Genomic DNA, 15,246 nt, shown 5'->3' with positions numbered 1-15,246 from the left:
TTTACTGGTAAAACTTTTTTTCCTATAGGGTCGTCTTATATTCAGGCTTTTTCTTTTTTCCTAAATTAATATTCAGATTTGGGGGGTTGTCTTATAATTAGGGTCGTCTTATAATCGAGCAAATACGGTATTTACTTTAATATTTTTCAGATTGAGTTTCTGTATTTATAGATTTATGCATTTAAGATTAGTTGTGCAAAACACTGAAAGTCATATTTTTAAAAATTAGATATGTTGGGATGTAACCACAAGGGAGGGGCTTAAGGAGGAAGAGGTGTTCTCATAATGGGGCATGAATGAGCATTGGGGCCCTGGGTCTGACCTAAATTAGCAAAGTGTAAAAAGACAGAAAGCTTAAGCAGCGTTAAGGACCACGCATTAAAACATTATTTTAAACACGAATTAGAGTGGGAAACCTATGCATGTAAACCCCCAGGGCTAGATTAAGTATAAAGGTAAAATAACAAAATCTAATTCAATAATAACTAAAGTTAAATTATATATGAAACACTAGATCAAAACCTCCTCAAATAAAAATCACCAATAAAAAGAACTAATTATATCACTAATAATATCTTCAATAAACGCTACCTTTTCTCAGGTAATCAGGCAAGTCATTTAATGAGGAATCATAAAAATAGAAGAGGGAAGCAACAATTATACTATAAATACATAAATAAAACATTAAATGGGCTAAACCAAATCACCATAAATATATAATAAAATATAAGTAAATGTCAAATGATGGAAAAATCTATACAGTGGGGTCGCACAGGGCAGAAAAAAGTTTGTGCCCTCCCAATGTAACCCTTGCCCGCCGTAATAGATATCAAGTGTTTACATTTTGCTAAGATGCAGTTTGATTGTGAACGCAACCCCTTTTTAAACAGTTAACATAGCGTAGCTGTTTTGCTATATACGTCTGTTTTCCTCTTCCTAACACTAAATAACAAAAAAGCGATCAGCAATAAATGACAGAAAGGAATAAGAATCTCCAGGCAAATGAGCAAAGGATATTAAGTCTTTAAATTTTGCTAAGATGGACAACTTGCCAGCACTGTCCCTAATCGAACAGTTGGGCTACTAGGCTGTAGCTGCGTAATTTCTAATTGTTTCTAAATAGATATAGATATAATATATATATTATATACACACACACACATATTTTTCTGGTCTGAATCTCCATTTAGGCTATTGTGGATAAATAGGCGTCACTGGTTGTCAGGACTCGGGTAAGCAGGTCAGGAAGGAACACAGTTGCAAGGGAATACCAGAGGCTCAGTTTGTAACCCACAATGCATTATAACTAGAAGTATGATACAAACAGGTCGAAATGAAACACACCACAGGCTGAATAGTACGATATGGTCTGCATTGGGGAAGCTTGGTTGACAGTCAAGTACAGGCTGTAAGTTTCTTGACAGGGAACCAGACACACAACTGGGAAGCCCTTCTGGCAGGAAGCCACGCTATGTAGCTGAATTGGCAGGGGCCCGCTCTGTGTAGCTGGGCTCAGAAAAGCCAGATACTGTGTGCAGGAGAGTGATCAAAATCAAGCTGGGTCAAAAGCCGAAGATCAGAAGCAGGATGCCAGGAACAATTCAGGACCTAGTCCCGAACCACAGCAATAGGCTGCTAAACTGCAATAAAAAGGCCTCAAATGGAGGAGAAAGCAGCTATTTAAGGGGTAGCAGAGGCAGCTGGTCAGCTCGTTAGCCTACAGGGCACTGTGTACAGACAGGCGGCCTCTAGAAGCTGCCGCGGATATGACACCTAGAAAATAAATACAGATTCCTGGCTGACAAGCTGGAATCCTGAAAGTACCCCTCTCCAAAGGGCGACGTCCAGGCGCTCTCAGAGGTGCTACTTCCTAGATCTAGCACGTAGCGCATTTTCAAATATCTGCAGGGCTTCCTTTCTTACTAAGGTTCCATTAGAGGCAATTACACGGTCAGAGGAAAGGTCTTCTGCGGTGCGGTTGTAAGTCATAGCAGAATTTTCCAAATTGCTTCTTTTATACAATTTATCATAATCCATAAAACACGCGACTGGTCAGCCGTATTTCTGTTCAGCTGTGTATTTCTGTTCAGCTGTATTTGGTTATGCTATTACCCTGCCTCCCTCACCTGGCTTTATATCCCTGCCTCCCATTAACAGAGTTATGAGTTCATTAAGTTATTTGGAGCTACAGTTCATGCGAGACCCTGGATCTGCCTGCCTGCCTGCCTGCCTGCTTGCCTGCTTGCCTGCCTGCCTGCCTGCCTGCCAGCCAGCCAGCCAGCCAGCCACCTTTTTGACCCGGACTGCCTTTTGGATTTACCCTTTTGCCAGCCTGTTACCTGTTTGACCTGGACTGCCTACTGGATTTCCCCTTTTTGTTTTCTACCTGTCCCAGACCCTTTTGGATACTTACCTGGACCATTCTACCTTCATACTCCCCAGCAGTCTGTATACATGATATGCCTCCTACTCTGCTGCTTATGGTGAGATGTCTGCTTTTCTTTGTTTAATATACCTATAACCAAACATTCCGCTTGTGTCTCATTTTTGAAGTGTGTTTCTATTAGACTTGTGCATTCGTCTTTGGGCAAACATGAAAACGAACACGAAGAGTGCGTTTTCGTGTTCGTTCCGAAGACATGAAGAAGAGAAGACAGTGCCGGTAAAACGTAGGCAAAGACGAAGACTCACACACGAAGAATCTTCGCCTTCGTCTACTATTCTCCCCGGTCCCTTCCCCATCTAACTTACCTTATCTTCACAGCATCGCGGGAGTTGACTGAAGTGGAAATCCACAGGTTCGTCGTCAGGGGTTACAGGGCAGTGTGAGTGAGCCTATTGGTCACCTGCAGGGTCTTCCTCACTTGCACGGCCTTTTTAACTCCTGATTTCCGCTCCCGTTAACCCCTGCGATGCTGCGTTGGATAACGGGAGCAGAAATCCGTAGGGTAAAGGGCTGTGCAAGCGACCAATAGGCTCACTTGCACGGCCCATTACCACTAGTTGCTAGGCAGAAAAAAAAAATAAAGCAACCTGGGACCCTGCTGCAACAGTTAAAAGTCCGTTCCAGTGACCAACAAAGTCGCTGGTACGGACATTTAACTGACACAGCAGGGACACCAGTGGTCTCCCCGCTGTGTCAGTTAAATGTCAGTGCCAGCGACCAACAAAGTCGCCGGTACGGACATTTAACTTAGCATAAATAACTTACTATAACTTTGGACACAATGCTGCCCTCTGTTGGTTTTACATTAAGTAGCATATGCTTGAAATCCAAAGTTATTATGCTACTCAATGTAAAACCAACAGAGGGCAGCATTCTGTCCGAAGATATATTAGCCATATGTGGCAGTGTGTTCATTTTCATCTATTAATTATTTAAATAAAATATTTCCCCATGATCCGCTGGTCTCCCCGCTGCAAGAGTTAAATGTCCGCACTCGCGGACATTAATTCTGTCGAACTTGCAAACTCTGTTTTTCTATTTATTTTGGGGGTTTTTTGTATTAAACTGTTAGACGAAAGCATCATGGGAATGTTTTTTATTTGAATAAATGCAAATGAGCACACTGCCACATATGGCTAATATATGTTCGGAGAGAATGCTGCCCTCTGTTGGTTTTACATTAAGTTGCATTATAACTTTGGATTTCTTTCAAGCATATGGAACAATGCTACTTAATGTAAAACCAACAGAGGGCAGCATTCTGTCCGAACATATATGGCTAATATATGTTCGGACAGAATGCTGCCCTCTGTTGTTCTAATAGCTCTTTTCAAGGACTCTGGGGTTGTCCAACCCTTCACAACCCCAGAGTCTTCACCTGTACCGGGATGGGGACACCACGGATAAACTTATCCTTTCATAGAAGGGCTAAAAGGGGTTCAATGGCACAGACCGAAAGAAGGGGTGAAAGCGAACATCCCTGCTTCACCCCAGATTTAAGACAGACTTTCTGAGTTAAAAACCCATGGATTAAAATTTCCCTAAAAGACAATTTATATAAAACATTAAGATAGCACGTCCTGGGATACCACAGATCTGATCTGGGTGAATAACCTTATCTATGACAGCTTTTGTTCTATTAGCTAAAATCTTTGTCATAATTTTATAGTTCACATTCAATAGGGTGATAGGCCTCCAGTTCTCCAATTTTGAGCTATCACCCTTCTAAAAATGAGCGTAATAATGCCTCTTCTCCACAAAGAGGGCAACTCCTGGGCATTAAAACCTTCTATAAAAATATTAAAAAGATCGTCCTGTTAGTTCCCAAAAACATGTATAAAATTCAATAGGGATTCCATCTGCTCCTGGGGACTTACCAGCAGAAAACCTTTTCATTGCATCATGCAATTCGGTTAACAGCTTTCTGCTTAAACCCGCTTGGTCATCAGATTCTAAAACATTAGTTATGGTCCCCAGAGTATCTGTTAAAAAGGAACGATCTATGACTTTCTCATCAAAAGGTTTTGGTAAAACACTTGTGACACGTTTAAAATGCCCGCAATGGAGGACTGGCCTTCCATGTCTAAAATGAGGTCTCTTTTTTGAGATATTTGTTTAAAAAAGTAGTGAGTGCACTTCTCCACTTCCTCCAAGTGCTTTACCTGGGCATTAAAAATAATTTGTTTGCCTTTAAAATCTAAAACCTTTTTAATCTCCTTTAAATTAAAAATCAGTTCCTCAGTATTGCTTAAACCGGCCTCTTTCAACTTAAAAAGAGTTTGCAAACGCACAAGATCTTTAAAAACTTGTTTGCTCTCTTTTTTCCTCCTCTTGCCAGCAACAATAAAAAAGTTCTTAATCTTGTACTTGATGGTTTCCCACCAGTCCAAAATATTCTGACTTGGGTCCTTCTGGTGCCACCATCGCCCATATGAGACCTTAAAATTATCACGGATTTGTTTGTCCTCTAGTAATAATACATTAAGCTTCCACAGACCATTCCTAGTTTTGGATTCATTAGGAATTAAAACGCTAGTTTTTAAAAGCTTATGGCCTGAGAATATACTATCTTCTAAAAACATGTCCTGGAGATTAAAACCGGTAGAGGCCAGATATCCTTCTTTCAGGACCTGTCGGACCTCACCCTGCATGCGCGGCGGGCCCTAGCACCATTGACGTCTGAATTGCGGAGGCTCCAGATCCCGTACCGTTGGGGTCATCCCTTCGCCCTCGTGATCAGGTTTAACAACCGGTCCCTTACCATCAGACACCATCACGACGTCCCTACTGTTCTACAACACCTTGGCTTGCCAGACCTGCAGATCTCGGACTGGGTCGACATGGATGCGGCCCTCGGTGCGACCTTGCTCCCCCGACCGCGAACCTCAACGGCCTCCTCGCCCTGATCCCACACGACGGAATTCCCCTCGCGGTGCTCCCGCTCCCATTCCCATCTCTCGCCGCCTGGGCGCCATAGAGGAATAGGTGGTCGTGAGTAACTCTGTTTATTTGTGACGCTGCGACCTTATACATCACACCGCATACTTCGCACCGCATATACAAGTGTTCCGGACGGATCCGCGGCTGTCATCATGGTTACTCTCTCACCTGCGTAACTACTCTTCACTGGACTGCCGTTCGCTGCTGGCCGTTGCTGCTAGTTTGCATGTTGGTTATATGTACTCTCTCCATTATGTACTTTGTTTTGCTGAGTTTCGTGACGGCCTGGCGTTCTATGATGTTTCGCTGGTATGCGTTCTGTGTTGATTCCCTGGTATACCTCTTTAGGGTTTTTTGTTTGTTTTGTTTTTTGTGTGGCTTTGGAGTCTCCATCTTGCCACCTAGTGGCTGCTGCCGCGCATGGTTTCTCTTGCGCACCGTTCCACTTCCGGTCCATGGGTGTCTGTTTGCAGCGCTTCTGCGGCGCTTGCTCTCTGTGGCAGACCACACTCACTTCTGCACTATCACACTTCTACACATCTGTCCCATCATTATACTTTTGCACACATGGGTTTGGGTTTGTTTTTTGTGTTTTGTTTTGTTTGTTTGTGTGTGCCTGTTTGCAGCGCCCTCTGTGGCGACCCACATTCACTGATACACCACCACACTTTTACGCATTTGTCACATTACTATGTTTCTACACATATAGGTGTCGCTGTTCGTTATATGGCCTTATTGTATTGTTGTGTTCTTGGGGTTATTTTTCATTTTTATTTGTGATGTCTAGTTTTGTGTATGCTGTACTGGTTGGAGGTACTGGGGGCTCTGCGGTCTCCCACCCGGCTCTGCTGTTTCTGAGACTCTTGCCACTGCTCCACCTCTGTGCATTGGCTCTGTAGGCCGAGCTGCTATTTGTCACATGTTAACTAAACCCAACCCCCCCCTTTTTTTTTTTTTTCCTCTTTTCTCCCCTCTCTGTGCCAATTGAGTCTCTGTCTGGGGCCGGGCTTGTTGGGGGTTCTGGGGTCTCCCTTCCGTGCCTCCACCCATGTCTCGCACCGTTCCTGCCTGGTGGCTCTCCTTATGCGCGGTCTCTTCAGCACCACATTACACCTCCTGTTTGGTTGTATTTCACCCATAGGCTGTTATACTTCTCCGCGTCTGTCTCATACTGCGGACGCATAGTTTCTTCCTACGTACGGGTTTGGTTTTATCGGTGGTAGCGGCATGGCCGCACTTATGCACCCTTACACACTACTTCACACCCGTCTGTTTGCCGCTATCCGTTTGTATTCTATGGTATATTGTGCTTCTACTATCTAATGATGTGTGTATCACAACAGACGCATGGTTTATTCCTGTATATGGGGTATTGCCTTCCTACTTGTACCAGCGTGGACACGCTTGTGCATCATTACACACTACTTCACACCCGTCTGTTTGCCGGTATCCGTTTATATTCTCTGGTATACTGTGCTTCTACTATCTAACGGTGTGTGTATCACAACAGACGCATGGTTTATTCCTATTTCTGGGGGGTTTTGCCTTCCTATTTGTAACAGTGTGGACACGCTTGTGCACCATTACACACTACTTCACACCTGTCTGTTTGCCGGTATCTGTTTGTATTCTCTGGTATATTGTGCTTCTACTATCTAATGATGTGTGTATCGCAACAGACGCATGGTTTATTCCTGTATATGGGGTATTGCCTTCCTACTTGTACCAGCGTGGACACGCTTGTGCATCATTACACACTACTTCACACCCGTCTGTTTGCCGGTATCCGTTTGTATTCTCTGGTATACTGTGCTTCTACTATCTAACGGTGTGTGTATCACAACAGACGTGTGGTTTATTCCTATTTCTGGGGGGTTTTGCCTTCCTATTTGTAACAGTGTGGACACGCTTGTGCGCCATTACACACTACTTCACACCCGTCTGTTTGCCGGTATCCGTTTGTATTCTCTGGTATATTGTGCTTCTACTATACCGATGTGTGTGTATCCCAGCAGACGCATGGTTTATTTCTATCTCTGGGGGTTTTGCCTTCCTACTTGTAAAAGTGTGGATACACTTGTGCACCATTACACACTACTTCACACCCGTCTGTTTGCCTATATCCGTTTATATTCTCTAGTATATTGTGCTTCTGCTATCTACCGATGTGTGTATCACAACAGGCGCATGGTTTATTCCTATATATGGGGTTTTGCCTTCCTAATTGTAACAGCATGGACACACTTGTGCACCATTATACACTACTTCACACCCGTCTGTTTGCCGCTATCCGTTTGTATTCTATGGTATATTGTGCTTCTACTATCTAACGATGTGTGTATCACTACAGACGTATGGTTTATTCCTCTAAATGGGGTTTTGCCTTCCTACTTGTAACAGTGTGGACACGCTTGTGCACCATTCCACACAACTTCACATGCCCCCCCCTTTTTTTTTTCTTTTTTTTTTTTTCCGCCTTTATCACTTTTATGTTTGGTCGCCTTTTGTTGGAGCGCCCTTTCACTGTTGCTGCTCTCCTATTTTGATTTTTTCTCACTCTGTGTTCTTCTGCGCTGCGAGCGGCGGCTCGCGCTTGACTGTTTCTTTTTACGGTTCTTGTTTGTCCTTGATTGCGGCTCTACCCACTCGGTGGTGGTAGACCCTTCCCCTACACAGTGACGCCATTGGTTGCCAGGCAGTGGTCCCTGGCAGGCGTAGTTTGTGTCTACTTTGTCCCTTTCCCCCTCGTTGCTGTTCCCTTCCTCTCCCTTCTGGCCTTGTCCTAATTCTTCTCCCTCTCCCTTCTTTTAGTCCCTCCTCCTCTTTCCTTCCCTCCCCCCCTTTTTTTGTTTTTTTTTGTTTTGTTTTTCTCTTCTTTTCGTACTTCCTCTTTTCTTTTTCTTGCTTTGCTCCTCTTTACACTATGTCGACTCCGGCACCTGGCGAGCTGACTCTTCTCTCTATTAACGCCCGTGGTCTGAACACTCCTGAGAAACGTTCCACCCTTTTTCGGGAGCTCAAAAAGCAATGAGCTGATATCGCGTTTGTGCAGGAAACTCACTTTTTTGGGCCTAAGGCTCCCAGGCTTCACAACCGGCTCTATCCTACCGTGTATCTGAGTAACAACCCTCTCGCTAAAACTAAAGGGGTGACGGTGCTTTTTTCCAGTCGGGTTCCTTTCCAGGAACTGGATTCTCGGGTGGATCCGGAGGGGCGGTTCTTGTTCGTGAAAGGCACGATTTTGCAACAGGTCTACACCTTTTGCCAACGTTTATCTGCCTAATCGGGGGCAGCATCTCGCCCTGCGTGCCGTTCTTCGTGAGCTTGATAGCTTTCAGGAGGGTTTGCTGATCCTTGGGGGAGACTTTAATGTTGCTTTGCACCCTGCCTTTGACACCTCCGCGGGCAGTACGAGGACTCCTCGTCATGTCACGAATAGAGTTGCCTCTCTCCTCACAGATCGCAAGCTGGTTGACTGTTGGAGGGCTCTCCACCCTGCTGCCCGTGATTATACCTTTTTCTCCACGCCCCATCGCTCCTACTCCCGTATTGATTACTTTTTCCTCCCCTGTCACTTCGCACCACTTTTGCGCCGGTCCACTATCGGGATCTCTACTTGGTCCGATCACGCTCCCCTCTCCATCTCCTTAGCTTCTCCTCTGACCCGTCCCTCCATGCGTTCCTGGCGCCTTAACGAGTCCATTCTCTCTGATGCGGCGTTTTGCGCTGAAACTTCTCAGGTCCTTGAGAATTTCTTTAAGGACAACCTGACCCCCGAGACCCCCAGGCTGACTGTCTGGGAGGCTCACAAATGTGTGGTCAGGGGACACTTCATTAGTGCCTGAGTCTCCGCGAAGGCGCGGAGAGGGTAGAGGGACTCTACCAGCAAATAGCTCTGGCTGAACAGGCTGTTGGTACCGGCCCCCCTCTGTCACGTCCAGATATCATCCTGACATTCCGAACAAGTGCTGGAGGTGTGATGCTGCCCCGGGCTCTCTTCTGCACTTGTGGTGGTACTGTCCCTGCATCGTTCCTTCCTGGGAATCTATTCATCGCCAGCTAGCTCATTTTACTGATAGAGAAATCCCATTTACGCCTGAATTTTTTCTCCTTCATCACATTCCGTACTCGGCGTCCTGGTTCCGGAAGTCGGTTGTCCGTCACCTCCTCACGGCTGCTAAGGCGTTGGTCCCCCTGCACTGGGGTGATCCTGCTCCCCCTACTACCAAGGAGTGGATTCTTCGGGTGGAACAGATACGGGTGTTGGAGGAGTTGTCCCTTTTGGCCATGGGGGCTGCTGAGAGGTATCAGAAAATGTGGTTCTATTGGTTGGACTTTCTGTCTGGCCCCCTGGTTCGCTCTCTGCTTACCTAAATCCGCTAAGTTTGCTGTCTCGCCACTTCTCCTGGATTCCCCCTCCTTTTCTTTCCTCTTTCTTTCTCTCCCCTTTTCTTACCCCCCCTTTTTTTTTTTTTTTCCCCTCCTTATCCTTCCTACCCCTCCCCTCTGTGTCACTGTTGCTCCGTGATCAGGTTTCCCGGTCTCGCGGTGCCACGACAATTGCTCTCCTCTTATGAGTCCTTTCCTATGTGCTACTGGGCTCCTTCTTTCTCACACGCTTGACCCGCTGGTCCTGGACCTTGTCTCATGGTCCGCTTGTTTTGTTTCCGCAACCCTGCGGATGCTGCCTTCATTTTCCTACTTTCGCCCATTTGCCTCACACACGTTACACAACTACATGGTGTCCACCTGCTCTGCTGTTCTGGAACCTGTGTTAACGTTCACCTGTGTGCTTTTGGTTTCATCCATGCTGTACCCTCTTTTTGAGGGACATGTGCCTGGTCCCTTGTTCCGTTGGTTTTGCATATGTCTGTGTGATATTGCTCTTGCATTTCATCATGGCCCGTCTTTTGTTACGCGACGGCATGCTGGGAACCACTCCTGTAATCTACTGTGATGCTACCTATGTCCCCCCCCTCCCTCCCTTTTTTCCTTTCTGTATCCCTCCCTCTACTGTTTGAAAATGCAATAAAAATTTGATTTACCCTAAAACCGGTAGAGGACAACATAAAATCTATGCGGGAGCCGACCTGGCCATTAGACTATGTATATCCAGGGTCAGAGGGTTTTAAATGCCTCCACGCATCTTTCAATTTAAAATCAATCATAAAATTTCTAAGCTGGCAAAAAGTTTTATCTACCTCCTGGTTCTCACCCCCTCCACTTCTATTTTCGCCCTGTGGTATACAATTAAAATCACCTCCAACTATTATAGGAGAAGAACCTGTGGCAAAGAAGGAGAGATGCTCTAAAATTTCTGTTCTTTCATTCTTAACTGGTGAAGCATATACATTCATAAGACGCACATTAAAACCTTTAAAAACAACATCAGTTAAAATTGCTCTCCCGGGAGCAATCTCAATAATAGAATTTAAAACCACATGTTTGTTCTTGAAAAGGATCCCAACCCCAGCGCCTTTATTATCATTTGACCCGGACCAGTAAGAAGGCCCTGCGGTCCAGTACTTCTTTAAATGTCCATAAAACAGTCCATGATCTATTGCACACTCCTGTAAGAAAATGATGTCCGCATTTAGAGTCAGTAAATATGCAAACAAAGCAGCCCTTCTGACAGAGCTCCTCATACTCCTCACGTTAAGTGAGGCAACAGTGAGATCCAGTGAGAGCATTAGTGTATTTTTTCAACATCCCTCTCACCTTCAGAGTCCGAAACTTCTGATACACTGCTGTAATCCATGATGAAAAAAGGATCAGACAGAGAAAGTCCCATCCCAGCAACACAGCTCTGTATGTTCCCAGCCACCTTCCAGACAGATGACTCCGGAAGGTCTCCTTGCTCTGACTTCCGCTTGATGATTCAACTGCGTCATCTCCACTCTACTTTGGATTCCTCCTCCGCGTTATCTCACATGAACTCTTCATCAGCCCCCAGAAGGGATGCCAAACAGCATCTCCCCCTCTTAGGCATAGGACCAGCTGGATACTCCACATCTGCTTCCATCAGACAAATCATATGCGCAGGGTTAGTGGATAGTAGGGGTTGGACGGTCTCCTCTATAACAGTTGTAGTTAATGTTTGTTCCGGACTTGATGGCGAGATCTCACTGCTGAACTTTCCACCTCTGTCGTCAGGACTGCTCTCAAGGTCTCCCACAGGAATGCGACTCTCATGGCTGGTAGAAGGACCTGCACAGGGATTTAAAACACATTGAGATCCGCAGGACTCACCACTGGGGAGGGATCCATTGGACCCGAAACAGCCTGTTGCTTCATTGAGTTGAGTCATCCAGTGGCAGCATCACCGTTACAGGCTCCTTCGGGTCAGCTGTAGAGGAGGGCTTACTTGGACCTGGATTTAATTTTCAAGCCCGTCCAGCAGCCATATCTGCCCAGGACCACCGGGGCTTACTGGGACAGTCTTTATACATGCGGTCTGGCTTGCCACATCCATTGCACAGCTTGGATTTATTACAGGTAGCGGTGAGGTGGCCCCATTCTCCACAGTTCCTGCATAGGGGCCTAGGGTAGGCTGTGCAGGTCGCCTGAGTGTGCCCATAGCCCCCGCACCTCCTGAACAGGAATGACATCCCTGGGTAGAAAGAGTATCCCCTGTTACTACCGATGGAGAAACTCTTGGGGGGGATGCACTGACCCCTTCCTTCGAAACATCTACATCAGTGAGGGGAAAGGACTAGTGTACGCCTACTGGGAGGAGTCACGAATCGGACGGACACAGCGTCTGGGTTGCCTGGAGACGCCGGAGATGCAGGAGGGAGGAACTCTGAAAGCGTCCCGGTTGCCTAGCAGCGACGGAGATAGCGTGATGACGACACACCCGGAAGCTAAGACGACGGACGAAACGGAACATGGACAGGATGTATAAATAGACGCTTAATCTTCACGGATACCACAAAACTTTTACTGCGGATAAAAAGCCGAAATTATCATTTTTCTCCTGAGGAAGCCGAGAGGCGAAACGCGTTGAGGACTACTTATCTTAGCAGTTCTTTTTTCGGATTTTTTACTTTTACCCCCCGGACTTTGAGTTGAAGTGCCTGATACAACCTACTATCTTGTAAGTGCAATCTAACTTTCCTATAACATCACAGGAAAATACTGCACCATTGGCCTTTTCTCTTTTATATTGATTTTTTAGAAATAGAAGAAATAAAGAAAATTGTATTCTGAAGAGCCTGTATACCATCTGTATCTTTGTGAGTGCACCCACTACACATTCATATTATAATTTTTCATTTGACATTATTGCACTATTATTCTTTATTTTTTTCCCCCACATGTACATGCGCCCCTATATCTGTGTTACTTTCTGTTGAACACTGAGAGGAGTGTTGTTCTGGGCCGCTGCAGTACTGTGAGGAAGTATTTTTTTACTCACCTTAATCTTTGATTCACTACCTGGTGTTTATTCCTTTACCTTTTGGTGTTGCAAAGGGTAAAAATAACCAGCATTTGAAATAGCCTGTGGTGTTTAATTTTGAAACATATATGGTTTGATGGGGTAAATTAAATTGGCTGCCTTCAAAGTTGTTCCAAATAGGCAAGGGGCACAATCACCTCATGTCAAAATTCTAAATTGAAAATCTGAATTGTACAGGTTTTTTATCCTTATCAGGATTCTCTGTAGACACCGGACTAGACATCTGATAATAGAAAAAAAAGAGTAAGTAAGTTTTTTTTTATTGGAGGGAAGAAGAGAAAAAGAGCCAAGATAAAAAAAATATCTTACCCTAACCTCCTCTGAACCGTGTGGGGGGGGGGGCTGGTGACACGGTTTTCCTGTACTGACAAATGCTCCAGCAGTCAGACAGGCAAAGCACATTTATAAGCGATTCAAAATTGCTGCCCTCCGGAAGACCCGAGTCGCGCATGCTCAGTAGCGCGATCAGATCTTCGGTGGAACGCAACGACACCCGGGCGTGCATTCCACCAAACTGCGCATGCTCCCACTTCCTCTGCACAAAAGGAAGTCTTGCAAACATCCTCCGTAACGCGAACCACTACGGAGGGAAGACCTCTCTCTGCTCACCCCAGGGGAGCAATAGGAAGCTACAAAACCCCCAGGCAGCAACCCGTCTCACCAGCATCACCAGCTGTCTATCCGGATCGAAGACTCCACTGTCCGGATCGAAGACTCCACTGTCCGGACCGAAGACTCCACTGTCCGTCCCTGAAAGGGACAAGAAGAAAACTGATGGTGCGGCTCCGGTTTTTATGGGTAAGGAGGAGGGACTTCGGGGCATTTAACCATTTATTGCTTCTGTAGATTCTACTTGTCCCTAAGAAGAAGACACAACCCACTTGTACTGCCACTGTATGCCAGGAAAAAAAAAAAAACACAGACAAAAAAGAGATAACCCCAATAAAGCAAATCCACAAAATAGGGCAGTCACCATGAGCTAAATGGCAAAGACGATTTGCGGACCTTATGCACTGCCTACATACCCACATACAAAGATACACAACATCTACCCTTACGTTACAATTGAATTTGAATCCCAAATATACTCTTTTTGGAATTCTCACCAACAGTAGATGGGCACAGCTACAATGGATCCTAGGGGCAGTTGCACTGAAAACAATTCTTTATCACGGGGTTGAACTCACACCACTACCACTAGAGAAATTATTTCTCTTGTTTAGAATGTCCAAGCTGACCACACAAAAACAGACTCAAAATTTTATAAGACAATGGCCTGAATACATCAATGCCCTTCCAACGAACACAGGAAAAGCTGTTAAAGTGCCTGGTGGTACTCCAAATACTCCAACAACAATATCCTATCCAGGGGATATAATAACCTATAAGACCATGGGTCAATTGATTAAAACACTGAGCCACTCGCACAGGATGCATCACTTGCACCTTCATACATACACAAGGAGGACAACACTCTGAATCTGGTCACATCCAACAGACTGGTCTATCCAACATAACAGAGACGAAAGGATACGTTAGTTTATAGATGTTTAATTAATTGCTGATATTGTAACTGTTATACATTATTTATAACAGTATAACAATATTGAAAATGTCAGATTCTTTATATCAACACATTTCCACAGTAAAATCATACCATAGTGTAATATATAGTAGATGTGTGTGATGTATATGCAATCTAAATTTATTGGTCCTATTGGAGTTTTTTTTGTGCCCTATGCAGAAATATTGTAAAAAAGGGCTGACATTTCGGTCTCTATATCTTGAAATGTCAACTGTAAAATCATACCATATTGTGATATATTATCAAAAAGGGTATATGCGACATAAATATCTTGGCCCAATGGGAGATTTGTTTTTACCCCATATAGAAGTGTTTCATTTTCTAACCAATGGGCTGATATTTGTGACTGTATATATTTAAATTTCCACAGTAAAATGTGGAATACCAAATGTGGATACCATATAGCAATATATTAAAGAAAGATGCGTGTGATTTACATGCAAAGTAAATATATATTGGTCCAATTGGGGATTTTGTTTTTACCCCATATAAAATATTGTAAAAATGTCAGTTTCTAACCAATGGGTTGATATTTTATCTTTCAGTTTCAATTTCCACAGTAAAATCATACCATATAGTACATATAATACAGATATATTTGAATTATTTTCAATGTAAATATATTGATCCAATGGGAGATTTATTTTTACCCGATACAGAATAAGGAAAAATGTCTGTGATGTGGGCTAATATTCGGGACATAGTATCTTTAAATTTCAACATATAGCAATATATTATAACAATACCATATAGCATAGTGTGTGTGTGAGTTATATGCAATCTAAACATGTGTCCAATGAAAGATTTTTTTTACCC

The 15,246-nt window shown here is 44.4% G+C and overlaps 1 protein-coding gene across 1 annotated transcript in view; it reads right to left on the bottom strand.

Annotated features, from left to right (window-relative positions):
* LOC149274085 (sodium- and chloride-dependent transporter XTRP3-like) overlaps nucleotides 1-15,246 on the bottom strand; it is a 122,626-nt gene that overhangs the window by 40,438 nt on the left and 66,942 nt on the right. The gene's annotated exons all lie outside the window — the stretch shown is intronic.

This window comes from Sceloporus occidentalis, unplaced genomic scaffold (genome assembly GCF_023333645.1).
Source record: "Sceloporus occidentalis isolate IW3139 unplaced genomic scaffold, rSceOcc1.0.p SCAF_348, whole genome shotgun sequence".
NCBI classification, from domain to species: Eukaryota; Metazoa; Chordata; class Lepidosauria; order Squamata; family Phrynosomatidae; genus Sceloporus; species Sceloporus occidentalis.
This window is presented reverse-complemented; position numbering and strand designations above follow the sequence as displayed.